This window comes from Cervus elaphus, chromosome 13 (assembly GCF_910594005.1).
Source record: "Cervus elaphus chromosome 13, mCerEla1.1, whole genome shotgun sequence".
NCBI classification, from domain to species: Eukaryota; Metazoa; Chordata; class Mammalia; order Artiodactyla; family Cervidae; genus Cervus; species Cervus elaphus.
In genome coordinates this window covers 56,114,016-56,137,084 of record NC_057827.1, presented here as the reverse complement: position 1 = coordinate 56,137,084, position 23,069 = coordinate 56,114,016, and the positions used below count along the sequence as shown (strand labels likewise).

The 23,069-nt window shown below is 41.8% G+C and overlaps 1 pseudogene; it reads right to left on the bottom strand.

Annotated features, from left to right (window-relative positions):
* Nucleotides 1-1,727: 1,727 nt before the first annotated feature.
* On the bottom strand, nucleotides 1,728-22,957 carry LOC122706428 (annotated as a pseudogene).
* Nucleotides 22,958-23,069: the final 112 nt, after the last annotated feature.

The following is a 23,069-nucleotide window of genomic DNA, read 5'->3' as shown; positions in this document are numbered from 1 at the left end:
AAGAGATTTCTGTACTACTCCTGAATGGTCAATATAAAAACAGCATTCTTCTCCTAGGGCTGCACATAGTCTTCCTTGTTGTAAGAACAGCAGATCTAAACCCCTTCTATTTTGTAACATTACCTCAGCCAGAGAACTTAAGGATTCTTGGAGGTGGGAAATGGATTTTTCGAGTTGTTCAATATCTTCATCTATTGCAGCCCTTAGCTGGTTATACTGTTTATCTTGAAGCGTTAAGGCTGCAATTCCACTTCCAGTTCCTATAGCCCCCAATCCCAACAGGACAGTTAAAGTTAGGGCAGTGACGGGTTCTCTTTTTACCCTAAACTGACCTGGTGTCTCTAACCTTGGTTGCAGTTATTCTTCTGGGTAATAGTTCAGCCGGGGGATTAGATGGACTAGGACACAGAAATCTTGGGAGGTTTTTAGTGCCGCCTGATGGGCACATGGAGTTAGTCTGGTGGAGCAAGCCCACCACCCATTTTCTGGTGGGATGATCCACTGGTGGGTGGAATTAGTGAGGTTAGTCATAGAGACTGTGTGATTACATAGGTGTTGATAAGTCTCAGGGATAGCTCCTATGCAGGTGCCTATACCCGTAATGGAGCCTACTGTCAGGCGGCCTGTACCAGATTGTTGCTGCCATCTACAGGCTGAGACATCGGCTGTCATATTGAATCCTGAAGAAAAAGCAACTGCCTCATAATAAGGAGGCCTAATATTATAGCAGAGCCAGCAACCATTTGTTAAGTCCGGACGAGAGGCATTAAGGGTAAGGTAAGCTGAGGAGATCATTTTTATAAGGGGGTCTGTAGGTGGGGACATGTCAACTATGCGGGGAGCTATGGGGTGTGGAGTAGATCCAGTATCCCGACTTTGGTTCTGGGAGGGAGGTTTTGGGGTTGTCATCTGGGAAGAAGGTTTTGGGGCCATCACTTGGTTTGGTCCCAAAGCTACCTTGGGGGCCAAATAGAGTGGTCCCAGCTGTAATTTGAGCTCAAACCGGAATCCGTTATCGAATCCAGTCTGATAAAGACGTAGGCCCCAGGTTCTGCCTACGTCCCACCTGATAAACTTTTTTCCCTCATCAGTGAACTTAATCTGTAATGGAAAACATTGTCCAGGTTTAGACGACGGCATCCTACATGATGGGAAATCTTGGGGTAATTTTACCTGAATGAGGTCTTTGATGGGATTGGTGAGCCAATGGACCATTCCTGTAGTTTCACATCCCCAAGCGGCGCAATAAAAAGAATCAACTCCCCCACATTTTGCAATTTGGTCCCGATCCCTTCCTCTCCCCGGGCAGACATAGACAGGCACTTGTTCGTAATAATGTGGGCCCTTACCCTTACAATTACGGGTGAATAAGCCATAGAAGCCATGAGCAAAAAAGTCGGTCAGTTGGTGGGGACCAAAGCCGTTACCGTCGGCCGCCAGTATGCACAAATCAAAGGTCAATACGGGCCACCATGTGTCTTTGGGGGCTACGTTGGAACTCGAATTAAGTGGTTCTCCGGTCTCAGGGTTGTAGACCACCCAAGTCATGTTAACCGGATGATGGGGGTTGTGACTGGTCGTTCCTGGGTCGATGAGAGCTGCCATCAGCAGGAGAATTAGGAGGCCTCCTGGCGGACGAGTTTCAGCTTCAAAGGATTTGACGGGTGAGGACTCGCCTTCCATTCTGCTCGCGCTTTTTCCTGTTCTTCCGGAGTGGCTTGCCGCACGTCATTGCAGTGAACCCAGGGTCCAATCCTGTCGACCTTAACAGCGGTAGGAGTGGTAAGGAGAACAACATAAGGGCCTTTCCATCTAGGTTTTAATACTTTAGATTGGTGCCGTTTTACCCAAACCCAATCACCTGGGCCAATATTATGTGAGGGGATGGCCCCCTTACTTTGACCCTTGTGTATCTCTCGAATCAATTTCCAAACATGGTTATGCACCTTACTTAATGCCATCAGAGTTTGCTGGAATTGTCCCAAAGTAGGGGGTGGCAGGCATTTTCTCTTGAAAATAGGACACACAGGAGGGGGGTCTTCCATACAGAATCTCAAAAGGGGTAAGATTCAGCTTATAAGGGGTGTTACGCACCCGAAGAGTGCGAAGGGAAGGAGGGTCACCCAGTCCCTGCCAGTCTCTATTGCAACTTTGTCAAAGTTTTTTTTAGGGTCCGATTCATTTTTTCATCCTGTTCTGAGCTCTGGGGATTATATTCACAATGTAACTTCCATTTTGTCCCCAGAGCTTGGGCCAGCCCTTGTACAATCTGGCTCACAAAGGCAGGTCCGTTATCAGAGCCCATAGTCACTGGCAGCCCATACCTAGGCACTATCTCCTCTAAGATCTTTTTAGCAACCACTATTGCTGCCTCTCCCTTAGTGGGGAAGGCTTCCACCCATCCCGAGAAGGTATCTACCAGAACCAACAGATAGCGATACCTGTACTTGCCTGGCCTTACCTCAGTGAAATCTATCTCCCAGTGTTGCCCTGGCTCTTCCCCTTGGTACCTTGTTCCCGTGTGCTGCTTTTTCCCTGTCCTCATCAGCTGGCACGCTTTGCAAGCCTGGATTATCTCTCATACAGTTGCATTTTGTCAAGGGAACCTCAGGCAGGCTGTCTGGAGAAGTGTTAAGGTCTTTTTCTCTCCCAGGTGTGTAGTTGTGTGCAGGTGTTCACACAGGTGACGACCCAGGATGGCAGGCAATATCAGGTTGTTGTTTTAGTCTCAGTACCATCCATCTTTGTCATCCTTCTGGAGGGTGGTATCCTCGTTGATCCAGGCAAGATCAGGGAGGGAATTTGGGAACTGGTGGCAAAGTCCCCATGCCAGGAGGTGGAAGTCCCACGGCTAATATGGGGGCGGTGTAGTCCCAGCTGGCCGCTTCCCGAGCGGCTGCATCAGCGGCACGATTGCCCCGCGCCTTAAGGTCTTCTCCTTTCTGATGACCGGGGACATGTACTATTGCTACTGCCCGGGGCAGCTGGACAGCTTCCAGGAGCCTGCAAATCTCGGGCAAATTTTTGACCTCTTTTCCCTCAGCCCTCCGAAATCACCTTTCTTGGTATATTGGACCTTGAATATTGGCAGTGCTGAAAGCATATCGGCTGTCAGTAAAAATGGTGACTCTCTTCCCTTTGGCTTGCTCCAGAGCCTGTATTAGGGCAGTCAACTCTGCTTTTTGCGCAGAAGTGTTTGGGGGAAGTGTCTTAGCCCATATCGTCTGTCCTGAATCATCAACTATGGCGGCTCCCGCCTTCCTTTGCCCATCTTTTACATAGCTGTTCCCATCAGTGAACCATACTAGCTCACTGTTGTTTAGGGGTACATCAGTTAAGTCTTTTCATGCCGCCAGGGCCTCAGCCAGTATCTCACTGCAATCATGGAGAGGGCGGTCTTTCTCTGGGTTATGTAGGAGCGTGGCTGGATTCAGGAAGCAAGGGGTCTGAAAACGCACCCGTGGGGCATCAAGCAGCAAGGCCTGGTAATGTGTCAAGCGGGCATTGGAGATCCACTTACCCGACGGCTGCTTTAAAACCCCTTCTATGGCGTGGGGGGTGTAAACCAAGAGTTGCTGTCCATAAGTCAACTTGTCAGCGTCGCGGACGAGGAGGGCAGTGGCTGCAATGATGCAAAGGCAAGGGGGCCACCCAGCGGCCACTGGGTGTAATCGCTTCGAAAGGTATGCCACCGGCTGCTTTCATGGTCCCCATTGTTGCGTCAAGACCCCCTTTCCTATTCTTTGCTTTTCATCTACAAACAGTTGGAATGGCTTATTTGGGTTAGGCAGGGCAAGGGCTGGGGCTTCTATTAGGGCCCGTCTGAGTGTCTGGAAAGCCTGTTTAATTGGCTCAGTCCAAGTCCAGTTTGGGGTCTCTTTACTTCCCTCATACAAGGGCCAGGCCTTCTCAGCAAACCCCATGATCCACAGTCTGCAATATCCAACAGTCCCCAGAAACACTCTCACCTGGCGGGGGGTCTTGGGCTCTGGTATCTGCAATATTGTTTCCTTCTTGGCCTGGGTTAACCACCTTTGCCCCTGCCTGATCTTATACCCCAAATAAGTGACCTCTTGCCAGGCTATTTGCGCCTTCTTTGCGCTAGCGTGATACCCCAAGGTGTCTAGGGTCTGTAAGAGGTCCCTGGTGGCACGGCTGCATGCCTCCTCTGTGGTTCCAGCCAACATAAGGTCATCCACATATTGCAGCAGGATGACCTCTGGGTGGCGAGTCCGATATTCGTAGAGGTCCTCACTCAAAGCCTCATTAAACAAGGTAGGGGAGTTCTTGAACCCCTGTGGGAGGCGGGTCCAAGTTAATTGTACCACCGGTTGGCCTTCCCCCTCAGTCTACTCAAAGGCAAATATTTCCTGGCTCTGGGCCGCCAGGGGTAGGCTGAAAAAAAGCATCTTTCAAGTCTAACACGGTGTACCAAGTGTACTCAGGCAGTAAACTGCTCAGGAGGGTATACGGGTTAGGGACAGTAGGGTGTATGTCACTCACCCGTTTGTTGACTTCTCGTAGGTCTTGGACAGGTCTGTAATCTGTCCCCCCTGGCTTCTTCACCAGCAGTCAGGGGGTGTTCCAAGGGGATTGGCACCGCTTGAGAATTCCGGCATCCATGAGCCGTCGAATGTGGGGAGTGATCCCCCGCCGAGCACTGTCTCACCCTCACAGGAATTGCCTCGGCCTTTAGCTCGATGACGACCGGATGTCTCTGTTTGGCCCGTCCCATTCTTGCCATTTCTGCCCAGGCCAATGGGTATTTATGGACCCACGGTTGTACATCTGGTGCTATGACCTCTGAGGGCTTAGGTGCAAAAAGTCTGTATTCATCTCTTAAAGCTAGGGATAAGACATGTATCGGCTGTCCAAGTCGATCTGTGACTGACATTCCCCCAGGGTCAAAATGGATCTGAGCATTAACTTTAGTCAACAGGTCTCTTCCAAGTAGAGGGGCTGGGCATTCTGGTATCACTAAAAACGAATGGGACACCTGGTGGGCCCCCAGATTTACTTTTCGTTCTGTAGTCTAACAATATCTTTTTGTCCGTGTGGCTCCTTGCACTAAGCTGGTTTTCTTAGACATTGGTCCCAGTTTTTTATTTAAAACAGAGTGTTGGGCACCAGTATCTACCATGAAGCCAACGGGTTTCCCCTCCACATGTATGGTTACCCAGGACTCGGAGAGGGGTGCCGAGTCTTGACTCCCCTAGTCACTGTCTTCCTCCGCATATAGAACTCAAGTTCCAGGGGAGATTCTCTCTCTCTGGGTTGTTCCTCTCTTCAGGTCCCTCTTAGGGCACTCGTTTTTCCAGTGCCCCTGTTCTTTGCAGTAAGCGCACTGATCTTTTTTAGGGCCTGCCTTTTTGATCTCTCTTTTTCTCCCATCTGGGGGTCTCGAGGCTCCCTCAATTCTGTTCCGGCCTTCATTCCCACAAAAAGAATCTGGACTAGCTCCCTCTGGTTCTTCCGGTTTTCCTTCGCCCTATGTTCCCTATCTTCCTTCCTGATCTTTTCAGCTAATTCCCTTTCCTCCCGTCGAATTCGCTCTTCCCTTTCTTCTGGGGTCTCTCTATTATTAAATACCTTTTCAGCTGCTTTCAGTAAATCTTGTATTGTCTGTTCTCCCAATCCCTCTATCTTTTGTAATTTCTTCCTAATATCTGGGGCTGCCTGATTTACAAACACTAACAGAACTGCAGTGCGTGACTCCTCAGCCTGGGGGTCCATAGGTGTATATTGCCTAAAAGCTTCCATCAGCCTCTCTAGGAAGGTTGAAGGGCTCTCAGTGGGCTCTTGCCTTACTAAATTTACCTTCGCCAAATTTGTCGGCTTTCTAGCTGCGGCCCGCAGGCCAGCCATTAGAGTCTGGCGGTACACTCAGAGACGCTCCCTACCTTCTGCTCGCTCAAAATCCCAGTTAGGCCGCAACAGAGGAAACCCCTCATCCACGAGATGAGGCTGGGCGGTTGGTGTCCCGTCGACCCCCGGGACCCATTTCCGTGCCTCTGCCAGAATTCACTCCCGTTCTTCTGTGGTGAAGAGCACCTGCAACAGCTGTTGACAATCATCCCAGGTGGGGTTGTGAGTGAACAAAATGGAATCTAAGAGGTCAATGAGGCCTTGGGGTTTCTCTGAGAAAGGAGGGTTCTGGGTTTTCTAATTATACAGGTCACTCGTGGAAAAAGGCCAGTACTGATAGGTTCGCTCTCCGTTCGGGTTAGCTGGTCCCACTCGGACGGGGAGCGCCTGAACAGTAGATGAAGGTAACTCTGGGTCCCCAGAGTCTTGTCCACGCCTATCACCCCTAGTTCTCCCCCGGGTCCCCAGTGCTGGCCCCCCCTCACGGTCGGTTCCCGTTGGCCCTCTTAATCCTCTCGGTTCACCCGTGGGAGCTTCTCTCCTCGGAGAGAATTGCAAGGGGGGCACATATGGCGGAGGCCTCATCTCCGTTTCTAGATCCATCAGGTTTGGATAAGATGATTCCTGAAGGACTGGTTTTGGGTCCTCTTTCTTTTTGGTTTCTTCTGGGGGGGGGGGGTCTCCATCACCAGGACCTGTGAATTGGAAGAACTAGGAAGTTTGTGAACGAAAGGTTTTAACCACTTAGGCGGATTTTCCACTAGATCTTGCCAGACCATGACATAGGGGACCTGATCCGAATGGCCCCAGGGATCAGGAGCCATAATCTTTTCCTTCACAGCCTGTATGATGGACGGTTGAAAGGTGCCTTCTGGAGGCCATCTAACCTGGAAGGCGGGCCACTCTGCAGAGCAAAAGGTTATTAATTTATTTTTCTTGACTAGTAAAGACAAGTTATGGGCCCTGGCCCTGACATCCGAAAAATGGTCAGTCATGAGAGAAAGTGGGGTAGATTCCCCCTGACCCATGGTCAAAGAATAAATGATAGGGAAGAGAGAGAGAGAAGAAGTCACTGAGAACGACCACCAAAAAATCCTACTGGGAGTGGTGGTGGCCCAGAGGTTGGGCTTATGGTTTGCTTTTGGAACTGTTTATGTACCTGCGTCGTTGCACGGAAGTTTTCTTGCTGGGGGCGGGCACCCTAGGGGTTTCTAGCCCGTTCCGTGGCCCCCTTATCCTCTCATGGGAGTCTTCAAGTGGCAGGCGCCCTAATGGCCTTTAAGTGCCTGACCTGTGCCCATACAAAGAATTTTAGGCCACGTCCTCAGTTAGGGATGTTAAAGGAGAGTTTCACCCGATCAGGCTCCCGTTACTGAGGCTCAATTATTGTAGGGCCTTCAGAGTCCGCCAGAGTGTAGCCCTGGCCAGGACTCATCAATTACCCCCACAACCATTCACCTGTTCACTGAAACTCCCGAAAAGAAAAGGAGTTGAGGGCAGATCAGAGAAGAAGAGGAAAGGAGAGTAAGTCAGAAGAGAGAGACGAGAACGATGCACCAGAAGAGAACGAGACCAGAGACAATGGCGGCACACACACAAACACGGAGGGTCGTAGACAAACACACGGATAGACAAATGTCGGCCGACAACACAGCGCTGGGTTTTCAGGCCCCCTGAGTCCTCTTGCCTCCCGGTACAAGGTTTATCTTACCGAATGGCATCCACTGTTCACCAGACTCGGGATCAGGAGAGGAACTCTCCTTCCCGCAGAGCCGGCTGCCTTCCAGCGCACTCGCTGGCCTCGGTCTTGCACCAGCTGGAACGTCCAATCCGTTCCCACTTTATAGAAAGCTTTCTCCTGCGCCAGATACCTTCCTGCTTCTCAGCAGGGCCTCGGATTTACACCGGACTTTCCTGTCCTGCCTGGGCACTGGTGCTATTATCTATCCTTCCCCTCTGTCCTGGAAGTGTTCCCTTTCCCCGGTCAAGGGATCCCGGACGAGCCCCAAATGTTATGCCCAATGTCTGAATCCCTGAGCGGGAAGAGAGAAGGCTTCCAAGACAATGCAACTCGCAAAAAAAGGGAAGTTTATTGCTGACTCGAGTCAGGGCTCCTGCCACTTCCAACGCAGTGGTACGGGGTCAGAGAGCTCTGAGCCCAAGCTGTTACCCAAATTTATAGGGTGTGCATAAGCAGTTGGTAGCTGGCTTAAGCAGATTGGTTACATGTTTGCAAAGTAATCTTATTGGCCCAAACCTTCGTGGGCTTTTTTCAAACTTGGGCGTTCGCAGGCTTTTCAGCTTTCCCCTGATAGGTTCGCTTTTTCTTGCTAGGCACATGTTGATTGGCTGGCTCCAGGTGGCCTGATAATCATGTTACCCTGGAAAACCAGGCCTACTCCTAATCTAGGCTGCCTGTCATGGCGCAGCCTCACACCTTGGAAGAAAGCTAAGACAATCTAAGACCGCATATTAAAAAGTAGAGACATCACTTTGTTGACCTAGGTCCCTATAGTCAAAGCTATGGTTTTTCTAAGTCATGTATGGATGTGAAAGTTGGATCATTAAGAAGGTTGAGTGCTGAAGAATTGATGCTTTCAAATTGTGGTGCTGGAGAAGACTCTTGAGAGTCTCTTGGACAGCAAGGAGATCAACCTAGTAAATCCTAAAGAAATCAACCCTGAATATTCATTGGAAGGATTGATGCTGAAGCTGAAACGCCAATACTTTGGCTGCCTGATGTGAAGAGCTGACTCATCAGAAAAGATCCTGATGCTGGAGAAGATGGAGGGCAGGAGGAGAAGGGGGCAACAGGATGAGATGGTTGTATGGCATCACTGACTCGATGGACATGAGTTAGAGCAAACTCAAGGAGACAGTGAAGGACAGGAAAGCCTGATGTGCTACAGTCTGTGGGGTTGCAAAGAGTCATATGCAACAACAAGATGTGGTGAACAACAGCAAGTGAATAGCTTAGTGAACAACAGCAAGATGTGAACAACAGCAAGTGAATAGCTTAGTGAACAACAGCAAGATGTGGTAAATAGAACATCTTGCTTTTATGGACCCAGTAGGAGTTTAAATTAGAATAACTATTTTGGATACCAATTTGGCAATAACTAGATTTGCAAATGGCAGCCCACTCCAGTGTTCTTGCCTGGAGAATCCCAGGGACAGCTGAGGCTGGTGGGCTGCCGTCTATGGGGTTGCACAGGGTCAGACACAACTGAAGTGACTTAGCAGCAATAGCAGGAGCAAATTTGCAAAAACCTATATCTTAGTTTTTACACTTCAAGGATCTTTTCCTCCATATCCAGTCTCTCTGTCTCTGTCTCACTCTTTGTCTCTTTCTCTGTCTCAATTTCTCTTTCCCTTTCTCTCTTGAAACACACACCCTTAAACATTTGCATATGAACTCTGTTCACAAGGGGGCTTATAGGGAATAGTTATTAAAGTACTTTTATCACAGTAAAATATTACAAACAACTTTGTAGGTTGTACAAGAAGAAAATAAGTTGTGGTTTAGTCATAAAATTAAATAGTGTGAATAAATTAAAGTAAATAAATTAAATGCTTAAATTTCATAGAAACCTTAATATAATAATGATTAATGAAAAAGCAAGTTACAGAATGATACATATTATATGACATAATAAAGTTACAATTAAAAATTTATATAATGTACTGTTAATGGATACAATACATACCTATATCAATTTGAATGAAAGACAGCTTCAGATAGAGGTTGTTTTTTGGTAAAATGGGAGCAAAAATGATATGGGTGGTGGCTTTTGTATTTATCCTTTAAATTTTACTCTTAAAAAACATGAAAATCTTAAACAAATATGACAAGATGTTAACATTTGCTAAATCTTTTCTTGTTGATAGACATGCTAATGCATGTCTGCTACATTTCTTTTTTTTTTTTTTTGCCTCTTTCTCAGAAATATGTAGTAAGCAAAAGGAAAATCTCTAATGAAAATTGAATTTTAACTTATCTACTTATAAACCTCTCTTGTCGTGCTATTTTCAAATGAGATTACTATCTGGTTACTGTAGGGCACTTTAGCCATGGTCTGAGATTCCCAGTTTATACTCAGGCCAGTTTATACTGCAAACTACAAATTGGCACTTGCCAAGAGCACTGCCAGCCACTGAACAACAAGAGCATTTGCCATCTGCCTCTGCAGAGACTGAACCCTGTGCTGTTGTAGCTATTGACCTTCAACACCCTCTGAGGGAGTTCAGGGTGGAGAGAGGCACTGTGCTCCACGGAATCTGGTGTGACAGGTCTTCAGATAGTTGGATGTTTTGCAGTTTCAGTTCAGTTGCTCAGTTCTTTCAGAATCTTTGCAACCACATGGACTGCAGCATGCCAGGCTTCCATGTCCATCATCAACTCCTGGAGCTTACTCAAACTCGTGTCCATTGAGTCGGTGATGCCATCCAACCATCTCATCCTCTGTTGTCCCCTTCTCCTCCTGCCTTCAATCTTTTCCAGCATCAGGGTCTTTTCCAGTGAGTCAGTTCTTTGTATCAGGTGGCCAAAGTCCTTTGGAGTTTCAGCTTCAGCATCAGTCCTTCCAATGAATATTCAGGACAGATTTCCTTTAGGATGGGCTGGTTGGATCTCCTTTCAGTTCAAGGGACTCTCAGGAGACTTCTCCAACACCACATTTCAAAAGCATCAATTCTTTGGAGCTCAGATTTCTTTATAGTTCAACTCGTATATCCATACATGACTATTGGAAAATTATAGCATTGACTAGACGAACCTTTGTTGGCAAAGTAATGTCTCTGCTTTTTAATATGCGGTCTAAGTTGTTCATAGATTTTCTTCCAAGGAGCAAGAGTCTTAATTTCATGGCTGCAGTCACCATCTGCAGTGATTTTGGAGCCCCCCAAAATAAAGTCTGTCACTTTTCCATTGTTTCCCCATCTATTTGAAGTGATGGTACTGGAGGCCATGATCTTAGTTTTCTGAATGTTGAGTTTTAAGCCAGCTTTTTCTCTCTCCTCTTTCACTTTCATCAAGAGGCTCTTTAGTTCTTCTTCACTTTCTTTCATAAGCATGGTGTCATCTGCTATCTGAGGTTATTGAGATTTCTCCTGGCATTCTTGATTCCAGCCTGTGCTTCATCCAGTCCAGCATTTTGCATGATGTACTCTGCATATAAATTAAATAAGCAGGGTGACAATATACAGCCTTGATGTACTCCTTTCCTGATTTGGAACCAGTCTATTGTTCCACGTCCAGCTCTAACTGTTGCTTCTTGACCTGCATACAGATTTCTCAGGAGGCAGCTTAGTCCTCATTTTGCCCTAAATAAAGCTTAATTCACAACTCTCAAGTTGTGCATCTGTTTTAGTCGACAATACTTATAGACAATACAATATTCTCTTCCATGCTTAGAAAATAAATTTGAAGAGGAGGCTATAATCTGTATAGACTGGACAGTATTTGGCATGAATTAAAGTACAGTGAAAGTATTAGTGGCTTAGTCATATCTCTTTGAGACCCCAGTTGGACTGTAGCCCACCAGGTTCCTCCATCCATGGAATTTTCCTGTCAAGAATACTGGCATGGGCTGACATTTCCATCTCCAGGGAATCTTCCCAACCCAATGATTGAACCCAGGTCTCCCACATTGCAGGCAGTCTCTTTACCCTCTGAGACAGCAGGGAAGTCCATGAATTTATGTAACATGTATTTAGGTAACATAGACATAATTTAGGTAACAAGGTTATTTTTAAAGGCAAGGCCAGGCAATGCTGTTTATATTTTCATATTTTCATTATATATATTTTTTATTGATTAAGTGATCAAGGAAGGAATCTCTTGACTTCTTAAAAGATCAGAGATTCTGAAGTTCATACCAGCTAAAGACCTTGAGCAGTAAAGGTCTTTCAGACTACTCAGGGGTTTTGGCATAAATGCATCCCACCAAAACAGATACCATTATTTGTAAAAATTTAAAAAGAAAAGTGTTTGCCCGTCTTGTGATGACATGTTTCAATTTGGTCTTTAGTACTGGTTTTTTTTTCCACTCACTCTTTCCCAATCATTTTTAATTCATTTGTGCTTCCAGTTTGATTAAAATCAAGTTTGCATTTAGAATTTACAGTTTTCATACCTGTACTATTTTAGAATTCTTAGTGACTTGAAAATGAGGCAATTGCTTATATACAAACATACTCTGATTATATTAATTTGTAGCTATGTACCTTTAAAAAAAATGCTTATTCAAATTATCACAAAACTGTCAAAGCAATAATACCCTCCTGGGACTATCAAATACAAAAAGAATCAGAAAAAATTTATCCTCTCTACTTATAAAGTTGTTTTTCCACTTAAAATATTTATATACAATGTGGCAGTTCATTCACTTAAGATGATTTACCTCAGTGAATAATTTAGTGACTTCAGGATTTATTTACTTTTCTTATATTGCACAAATATAATGATAGATATGAGAAGGTATTAAGTATGCCATTTCAATTTAATTTACTGGCTTACAGTGGGCTTTCAACCCCTGCAAACAAATATTTGTACCCTTTTAGTCATAGCAGTCTTTAAAATGTTCTACATTATAGTGACATTTTTAAAAAGGATCTGTGCTATTACCAATTATATAATCTACTTTTTAATATTCAGAATATTAATATGTAGCTTACTTCTTTCAGATTTTGATTTGTAAAACATCAGTATGTCTCTTGCTTTTATTCTTCATATTTGGGATAATGATTTGATATAGACTAAAATTTTGCCTGTAGTAAGACTAAAGTTCTTTAGTGAGTAGTCAAAGGCTCCAGACTCTTTAAGTCATTATGACATATCTTTCCCCCTTTCCTAATTTCAGGTGGTAATAGATTAAATTTAATTTAGTTTCTAGACCTGGCAGGGAGATAGCATGGAGACACGTCCATAAGTTATTCATCCCATGGAGATAACAAATGGCTTATTAAGTATAACATATTTAATTATGAAATTATGGAGTGGAAGAAATTTTTGAGGGCTTCTAGTTTAATCTTTCTTCCAATTCAGGAACTTTTGTTAACATGCCAGATGGATGGTTATTTAGCCACTGCTTAAACATGTGTGGGATCGAAGACAGCTTTTACAAGAAACTGCTCACATTTGGGACTAGGAGAATGATTACAAAATTCTAACTAATATTTGTCTAACAGATGCTTCTTTTAAACTCACTATCTTGGCCCCTAGTTGCACAACACAGTATCTGTTGGTTTTTTTCTTTTAATTAACAATCTTTTTATATACTTTTAGTCTGTTATCAATATCTCTGTATATTTTCTATTCTCCAAATCAAGTCCTAAAAATCAGCTTGTGAAAATAATGTATTTGATCACATAATGATAAAAAATAAAAAGAGAATCACAGTCAGGAAAAATACATGATTATAAAAGCAGTGCAACAATGGGAAGGACATCATGGATCCATATGCCGTGATGGTTTCTACGGTTGATCTTCTATTTGGGTTCTGTACTTTATAGTAATCAAAGTGAAAGCAGATGATATTATCACTTATACTAAGTTCCTCAGTGTAATCAAAAGTTTTGAACTGACATAAATTCTGAAAGGATATATTAGATGGTAATCCATTTGTTTTTTGTTTTTTTGGTATTCTTTTCATACCCAAATTGGGTATTAAATTTTTAAGATTGAAGTATAGTTAATTTACAGTGTTGTTTTACTTTCTGGTGTATAGCAAAGTGATTCAGTTTTTTACATATATATATATATATATATATGTATAATTATGTATGTATATATATGTACATATATATATTTTTCAGATTCTTTTCCATTATAGATTATTATATGATATTGAATATAGTTCCCTGTGCTATATAGTAGTCCTTGTTGTATATCTTCTTATTTAAAAGTACATATTAACCCTAAACTCCTAATTTTTCTCTCCCTACCTCCTCTCTGCCCACCTCTGCCATCATCTTTAATAACCATAAGTTTGTTTTCTATGTCTGTGAGTCTATTTCTGTTTTGTAAATAAGTTAATCTGCATCACTTTTGTATAGATTCCACACATTTAACTCAGTATTTTAGTGAACAATGTCCTCAGTAACATTCCTTCAACAATGGTATTGTTATTATTCCTATGGCATTTGTCTCTGATATATTCGGGGGGGAAAGATTGAAATGTGTCTCTCATTTCCATGTGAATTAGAAGAAAACTGGACAGTGGACTATTAATTTAATAAATCTTGGCAGGCTGTTTGATGTGTGTCACAATGAAGGTTACAAGGATGCTGCAATTCCCCAGGATGAGCCATGTCAAGAAATACACTTGAACATCTTTGAAAGACTCAGTAGGGAGTGACCAGCTACTAAGATGTCATTCCTTCTCATCAAAGTGGTAATAATAGGATTCCTGCTGCTTGCTACTGTTTATATATCTTCATTAGTGCAAACGAGTGTAGATTGTACTTCAGAAGCCTCAGTGTTTTCTTGAGAAGGGAATAGCTACCCACTTCAGTATTCTTGCTTAGAGAATCTCATGCACAGAGGAGCCTGGCGGGCTGCAATCCGTAGTGTTGCAGAGTCAGACATGACCGAAGTGACTAAGCAGCAGGAGTGTTTTCTTAGGAATGAAAGTACTCATTCCAAAAGTTCAGTCTAGTTCTATCAAATTAAAATTTATTTTTTTCTCTTTTTTTTCCCTTTTATCCCTACAATGGGATCAAAAAATTAAATTGAAAATTAGATGATTTTTTCTTTTCAATAGTTCTACAGTGACAGAAATAGTTTTAAAAATATTTGTTAGGGCAAAACTCATCATTTCTGCATCAGTCTATTCATAGAGTGTGTTTATTCATAACATGGCTGATTTGAATTGATGGGTAATGCAGTCATTATCCATCAGAAGCTTCTAACTGTGTGTCACTTGTGATTGCTGCAAGTGGACATTTCTAAAGGTAAATTGTAATCTTTATAACAGTAGTTTTGCATTAGAGATATTTAAGTTAGACTCTCCCTGATGTTCTCTTATCTTGAAAACAGTAAAATGAAAATTATTTGCTGGAAAGTCCTGTTTGATCTAAACAAAACAGCTCTGCATAAAATAGAACAAGCATAATTATATCTTCTTTGTGTCCCTGTGATGAGTTGCTTAAGTTGTGTCCAACTCTTTGCAATCCTATGGACTGTAGCCCACCAGGCTTATCTGTCCATGGGATTCTCCAGGCAAGAATTCTGGAGTGGGTTGCCATGTCCTCTGCCAGGGCATCTTCCCGACCCAGGGATCAAACCTGCGTCTCTGCATTGGAGGGTGGGCTCTTCACTGCTAGTGCCACCTGGGAAGCCTAATTGTATCTTAAAGAATATTAAATTAAAAAAAAAATTGCTAGCTGTGTTGCTGAAGAAAATATAAACAATTAATTGAAAATAACCAAGTTGATTAGAAATTCAGCATAGTTGAGGTTTATAGGAAAGCATTGCCATTGTTTTTCTTGGTGCTTGTGTAGAAGGCCAGCACTCACACAAAAAGAGTGATGTGAAACTACTTGGTTAATGCCTCCATAGAGACAAATTAGAACATTTAGCCTCCAAAGAAAATTGTTCAGTTTGAATTATCTGGTTCGTCTCTAATTTTTTTGCTGTCTCTTTTCATCTGGTCTTTTCACATGCCTTTTCTTCAGGCTAAAGATAATGAGCCCTGCCTATGATTTCACCATATCGGCATAAATAAAGAAATAAGTACCCAGAGACACTTTCTCATGTTTGTTTTCTTATTATGTATCTGATACTTAGTTTTGCAAATGGTAGTCTATTCAAGTCAGTACTATTATAAATTTTAGCTAGTCAAGCAATTGTAAAATACTAAGCTGCATAATAGGAATTATTCATGTTAAAGTTAAGTAATAACAGGATGGATTCTGCAGCCATTGTCTGTCACAAGAGGCTTCTGCCATGCTATTCAAGAAGGAAGCTGGAGATCAGAGGTTGGAGGAGAGGGTCAAACGTTACGGGAGTGGTTCTAATCAGTTTCTAGCATGGAGGGGGAGAAGCATGTAGGCTACAGGCAGAATTTTAAATTCTTTACACTGACATCTTCCCTTCAGAGATTCTAACTGCAAAGAGGGTATGTATCCTCAGGGACCAAACCAAGTCCCTCTGGTACTTGATGGCTTGGAACCTTTGAGATGAGGTCCCTGAGTGTCCTGGTGCAGAGAGAACTCGCACAGTGCTAGGAGGAGGAGCACAGTTGGAAATGTGCAGTTTCTATATTGGCAAAAAAATTAAGAGGTGTGAAAACTGAGTGTCTGGGGAAGTACATGGTTTGGAGTTTTGATAGATAAAAAGGGAGAATGGCATGAATTCAGTTTACAATATGTCTTTTAAAAGTTATATGTATTTCTCCTAGTGTCCTTGGCTTCAAATAATGGATGCTGTGAACAGGAAGTGGATTAGATGCTTTTAAGAAGAAACATATAGTGCACAGAGCGCAATCAGAGCTGTGATAGATAAGTTCAGTTCGTCTAGTGCTCTTGGTTTATTGGTCCCTCAGAGACTGCCTAGAAAGTACCACAGGAAAGATATTTTTAGGCTGTAGGCAGTTGAAGTGCTATAGTGAGATCACTTATTAATCTTTAAACAGTACTATCTGCTATTGTGTGTGTGTTTTAAAGTCTAATTTATCTTACTTTCTACTGCTGGTACAGGATATAAGGTCACATTCATAAGTACAATCAAATAGCACTGTAACAAAAGGTGAAGAAAAGCTGCTAGAAGTACTAAATCTTTGACCAATCGCATAATTGTAAATTAAACTGAAGTCCACTATTAGGCTAATAAACTATTCATGTGTGTATCTTGTCTACCCTATATTGCAAATATTATCAGAGGATAATACACACTTGCATGACCTGAAAACAATATACAGAACAGTCACTGGTCTGACTATGGACAAAAATAAATTTTCTTTGGTTTAAATTTTTCTGGTTCATTAAAAAGCTATCATGGAGGAAATGTACATTTCTAGTAGAATTTGAGTATCTGTGTTATTATACTGTTTTATCTAGAAGTCTTTCCATATTTTACAAGAGATAAACAAAGGTATTAGACCTCAAGATTAGATGCATAGTGTACTTGGGTTAGTACTCTGGTACATGGTACATACATAGGATGTGTGTGTGTATGTGTATTTTTGTAAGGAATTTTTTACCTAGTGTGAAGAAATCTCATGGGATGCTATTTTAATTTTTTATATATCTTTTCTTACCAGTGACATGAGAAACTTCTAGAAAACATGAGAGGTAGACTTTCAGATTTACAAGAGATGCCTCACAAGTTCCTCTGTATATGGAAAGTGAAGAACTTTCTGAAGGGGGTCTAAAAGTAAAATGCTACTAAAATTTTTAATGAGAATACTTCAAATATTTTAGAATTTCCCACAAAACAAAAATTTACCGTTCACACTTGCATTCCATCATCACTTATTTTCAGTGGTTTATTTAGCTATCCATTTGGCATTAAGTTTAGCAATGTATATGATGTGATGGGCCATGAGATGCAAAGTCCAAAGAAATCCAACTGTATTCAGATTATTCTACCAAGTATTTCAATTCAGATTCAGAGACTGTGTCCTCAGTCATATCTACAGAAAACTAATGCTCAAATATTTAACTGTAACAAATGGAACAATGGAAGGAAGTGGAAGGGTTTCTACCCCAAACAATTATCACATTATACTATTTAGAAGATCACATGAAATCAAGTTTCAAATATAGGACATTACTAACTTGGTTTTTGTTTTTCTGGGAAATTAGTATATTCCTTTTTTTTATCATTTATAAGAGCTTTTATTTATGTTATTGAAGTATCGTTGATCACAATTTGTGTTAGTTTCGGTGCACAGCAATGTGATTCATTTATACATACACACACACACACACACAGATGCATATTTCAGATTCTTAAGTTAGTACAAGATATTTAATACAGTTCCTTGTGCTATGATGTAAATCATTAATTTTATATACAGTACTGTGCATATTTTAATCCCCAACTCCTAATTTATCCCTCTCCCTTCTTCCCTGGTGGCTCAGATGGTAAGGAGTCTACCTGCAGCGTGCGAGACCCAGGTTCAATCCCCGGGTTGGGAAGATCCCCTGGAGAAGGAAATGGCAATCCACTCCAGAATTCTTGCTTGCAAAATCCCATGGGCAGAGGAGCCTGGTGGGCTACAGCCCATGGGGTCGCAAAGAGTCAGACACGGCTGAGCCACTCACTGTATCCTCTGGTAACCATAAGTTTGTTTTCTATATCTGTGACTCTATTCCTATTTTGTCAATAAGCTCATTTGTATTATTTTTTGTATTCCACATATAAGTGATGCCATAATATCATTCTCTCTCTGACTTACTTTACTCAGTGTAATAACTCTAGGTCCGTCCATGTTGCTGCCAATGACAGTGTTTCATTGTTTCGTATGGCTTAGTAGTATCCCATCCTATACATAGATCACATCACCTTAGTCCTGTCATCTGCTGATGGGCACTTGCATTGTTTTCATATCTTGACTATTGCATTAATAAATAGTGCCACTTTGACTATTGCGATTCATGTATCTTTTCAAATTAGAGTTTTCATCTTTTCTGAATATATATCCAGAAGTGATATTGCTGGATTATGATAACTCTATTTTTAATTTTTTGAGGAAGCTTCCTATTGTTCTGATATGAACATTGTTCTGATGTTGAAGCTGAAATTCCAATACTTTGACCACCTGATGTGAAGAACTGACTCATTTGAAAAGATCCTGATGCTGGGAAAGATTGAAGGCAGGAGAAGAAGGGGACAATAGAAGATGAGATGGTTGGATGGCATCACTGACTGGATGGACATGAGTTTGAGTAAACTCAGGGGGCTGGTGATGGATAGGGAGGCCTGGCGAGCTGCAGTCCGTGGGGTCACAAAGAGTTGGACAGTGCCGAGTGACTGAACTGAAGTGAACTGAACATATTGTTCTCAATAATGGCTGTACTAGTTTATATACCCACCAACAGTATAGGAGGGTTCCTTTTTCCACACCCTCTCCAGCACAAATTGTAGACTTTTTGACAGTGGCCATTCTGACCAGTCTGAGGTGATACTTCATCATACTTTTGATTTGCGTTCCTCTAATAATTAGCAATATTGTTGTTATTGTCCAGTAACCGTCATGTCTGACTCTTTGTGACCCCATGAACTAGCCTAGCATTCCAGGCTTCCCTGTCCTTCACTATCTCCCACAGTTTGCTCAAACTCATGTCCATTGAGTTGGCGATGCCACCCAACCATCTCATCCTCTATCATCCCCTTCAATATTGAACATCTTTTCATGTGCCTAGTGACCATTTGTATGCCTTCTTTGGAGAAATATCTATTAAGGCCTTCTGCTCATTTTTGATTGGATTGTTTTTCATTTTTTGATGCTGAGTTGTAGGAGCTGTTTGTATATTTTGGAAATTAACACCTTGCTGATCACATCTTTTGCAAATATTTTCTCCCATTCCATGTGTTGCCTTTTTATTTGTGGTTTCCTTTGCAGTACAAAACCTTTTAAATATTACTAGGTCCCATTTGTTTATTTTTGCTTTTATTTCTCTTGTCTTAGGAGACTGATCTAAGAAAATGTTGCTATGATTTATGTCAGAGAATGTTTTGCCTATGTTCTCTTCTAGGATTTTTATGGTGTCATATCTTATATTTATGTCTTTAAACCATTTCAAGTGTATTTTGTATATTGTGTGAAGGAGTGTACTAACTATATTGATTTACATGAGGCTATCCAGTGAGAAACTGATATATTTCACCATAGCCCTTAGGTAGAAACATCATCTGACTTTATGAAATATATTGCTAAATATTTTCCATCATGGAAGAGAGGGACATATGCCTGCACTTCTTTCCTTATTATTTGGAAATGCCTCACAATTCAGACTTCATCATCCTGAACATCTTTAAGGAGAAAGGCAGAAATTCCATTTTATGTGGCAAACTATTGCTATCTATTTCATGCTTCTTTATAACATATTCCTTCTGCATCTGATTTAGAACAACAGCATCAGCCATTTGGCCACCAAATCATGCTGTGGCTTTAGGTACACTGTGGAGATAAGACTGCATTTCCAGCAGCAGCAGTGACCTGAGCAAAAGCCAAAAAAAAAAAAAAAAAAAAGCATGTCCTTTTATTGAATCCATCAATCTTAGAAGTGTGTATGTTGCTGTCTCTCACTGATTAGCAGATTTTAATATTTGTCAAGAGAAGTGAATACAATTCATGGAGATATTGTCATATGAACAACTATTTCAGTTAATGATGCATTTGTTGTCTCAATGAAAGTTTGTGTGTTGGGTTTGGTTTTGTTTAACCTTTTAAAATCGAACTTGGTTTATGGTTTCAACAAACCCCTTAAAAACTTAAAAACTATTATCTGATTACCTATCTCCTGTATTTTGTCAATATTCAGTTCAGTTCAGTTCAGTTGCTCATTCATGTCTGACTCTTTGTGACCCCCTGGACTGCAGCATGCCAGGCTGTCCATCGCCAACTCCCCGAGTTTACTCAAACTCATGTCCATTGAGTTGGTGATGCCATCCAGCCATCTCATCCTCTGTCGTCCCCTTCTCCTCCCACCTTCAATCTTTCCCAGCAACAGGGTCTTTTCCAGTGAGTCAGTTCTTCACATCAAGTGGCCAAAGTATTGGAGTTTCAGCTTCAGCATCAGTCCTTCCAATGAATATTGTCAATCTTATTGATCACCTATAAACCGTTGTAACTCTAATGCACTTTACCCATGTAAGAATGTAATGGCTTCTGTGTGTGTGTGCTTAGTCACTTGTATCCGACTCTCTGCAGCCCCATCGACTATAGCCTGCCAGTCTCCTTTGTCCATGGAATTTTCCAGGCAAGAATACTGGGGTGGATTGCCATTTCATACTCCAGGGGATCTTCCAACCTAGTAGTCAAACCTGCCTCTCTTTCATCTCCTGTATTGGCAGACAGGTTCTTTACCACTAGTGCCACCAACGGATCCTATCACATGATAAATTGCATATTGCTTTTCTATTATACATGTTTGTAAGAAATGTATACTTATATATTGTTTCGTTTGTTCAGTCCATAGTTTTCTTATACTCTGAACTGATACACTTTGTACACCCCTGTACTGTTTATTTCACAACTAAGTTTTGTAGCAGAAAGTCCGCTCTTAGCTGTTTAGACACAGTGCCATATGTTGCCTGCTGCAGTGCAACGATGTGGTGCACCTCCGTGATGAAGTTTGGACTTCTTCCAAAGAAGGAAAGTGATATCACCCTTCTGTTGAACTATCATGTTCTCCACTTGCACAGTGTCTTCCCCAGCAGAAAATGAGCATTGTTCACAGAGAGGTTCCTTTAGATAAGATCTAAGCAAAATGAATCAATTGGAGGGATTCAATTCAATGCCAATTTCAATTTCAGTGGCAGGCTAATTGCTAGCTCTGTATGATTTCTGCACCTTTTTTTTTTTTTTTTTTTTGAGAGGGGAGATAAAATTTCTAGCCACATACCCCAGAGCAATTCATATGTTACATTCAGTTATTTTCAGTGTTGATGTGCTTGTGTTGGTTTCCATAAACACTCCCTTAAAGAATCAGTGTGGTTGTTGGCAGCATCTTTTTAATTACACAGGAATTGGGGCAGGTGCTATGCTTGTGGTCACTCTGGTTTTCATGGTTTAGCTTTGTATTGATGGAAAAACCCATGAACGTAAGAAATATTAGCTCTTTTGAAATCAGACATATGTAATACATCTCCCACATTTACATTTGTCAGGCTGCTTTATGAGGGATGATAATTTGAAGAAATATTTCCTGTAAAATTTTAAAATGGGGTTGAAAATTATACCACACTGCTTATCAGTATGTTGCATATGTGGTAGAAATAATAGGATACTGGTATCTGATTTAAATAAACCAACCACTAGTGATATAAAACAAAAAGGAGCCACACACCCTTCATAGCACACGATGCCAAGTATTGCTACGGTCACGGCAGCCCATGGAAACACAGTGCTGCAGAGAATCCTCTCAGTTCCCTGGACACTGATGTTTTCAGAAGAAAAATAATGATAGTAATCCTCCTTGGATATGTTTTCTTTGAAACATACCACAGAGTTTATCAGTAACTAAGAAATGCTGTGTAGTTTGGGGGAAGCCCGGGGACTTTCCAAACAGTCTTACAGTTCTTTTGTAGAACTATTGTTCTTGGTGTTGGGAGGTTACATTTCCCTTTGTGCATTTGACTTATTAAGGCATATATAGATACTTGTTTATTCATTTTTATTCTCACTTCTGTTTTTCTGTGACAACTCACTTTTGCAATTTTTGTCTATTTCATTCAGATGGTTTTAACTAGAAAATATTTTATTTAAAAGATGCTTTCTGTCCCCTTTCTCATTTTCCATTCACTCTTTAAATACAATTTCTTGGTTTATACCTGTTTTGGCACTGTTCTTTCCATGAATGAGGTTGGGAATGTTCAAGCACTGCAGAGATATATAGAACTGGTTTTGAATCTGGATTGCAACACTTAATTGTGGGCAGTACTTAAGGTTGGACTGCTTATTTAAACTCTTCATACCTCAGTGTTTTTAAGTGGGGATGATAATGATATCACAGAATCGTAAGAATTGAATGCAATAATTCTGTGGCAATAATAAACCCAACACAGAATAATTATTTCCTAAACAGGTATTTTTATTATTGTTGCTGAACTACAATTCTGATGGACTTTCTTAACTGATAATGTCATGATTTACTTCTTTCTGAAAAATCTTCCCCTTGCCTTTATGCCACGCAGACTCCAAACTAGTGCTACTCCAATGCTGGACACACTGTCTCTCTAGACTCAGCTCACAAGTCTGTCACCATCGCTATGTGATCGTCCAATCCTAAGTGCCCTGCCCATTGGTCTGCTCGTGACAGTGCAGAGTGGAGCGTTTTGTTGCTTGCACTCTTGAGTCTTCCCAGGACTTTCTTGAAAGATCAGATACTTGCCTTTCCTTAGACCACCTCCATTATGGTGCATTAATCAGAAGAGGATAATTAGTTGCATATTTGTCTCTTCCACTTGATGGTGAACTCTGTGTTCACTGGGTCCCTGAGATACAGGGTGCAATGAGTATGGTGCTGGCAGGTAC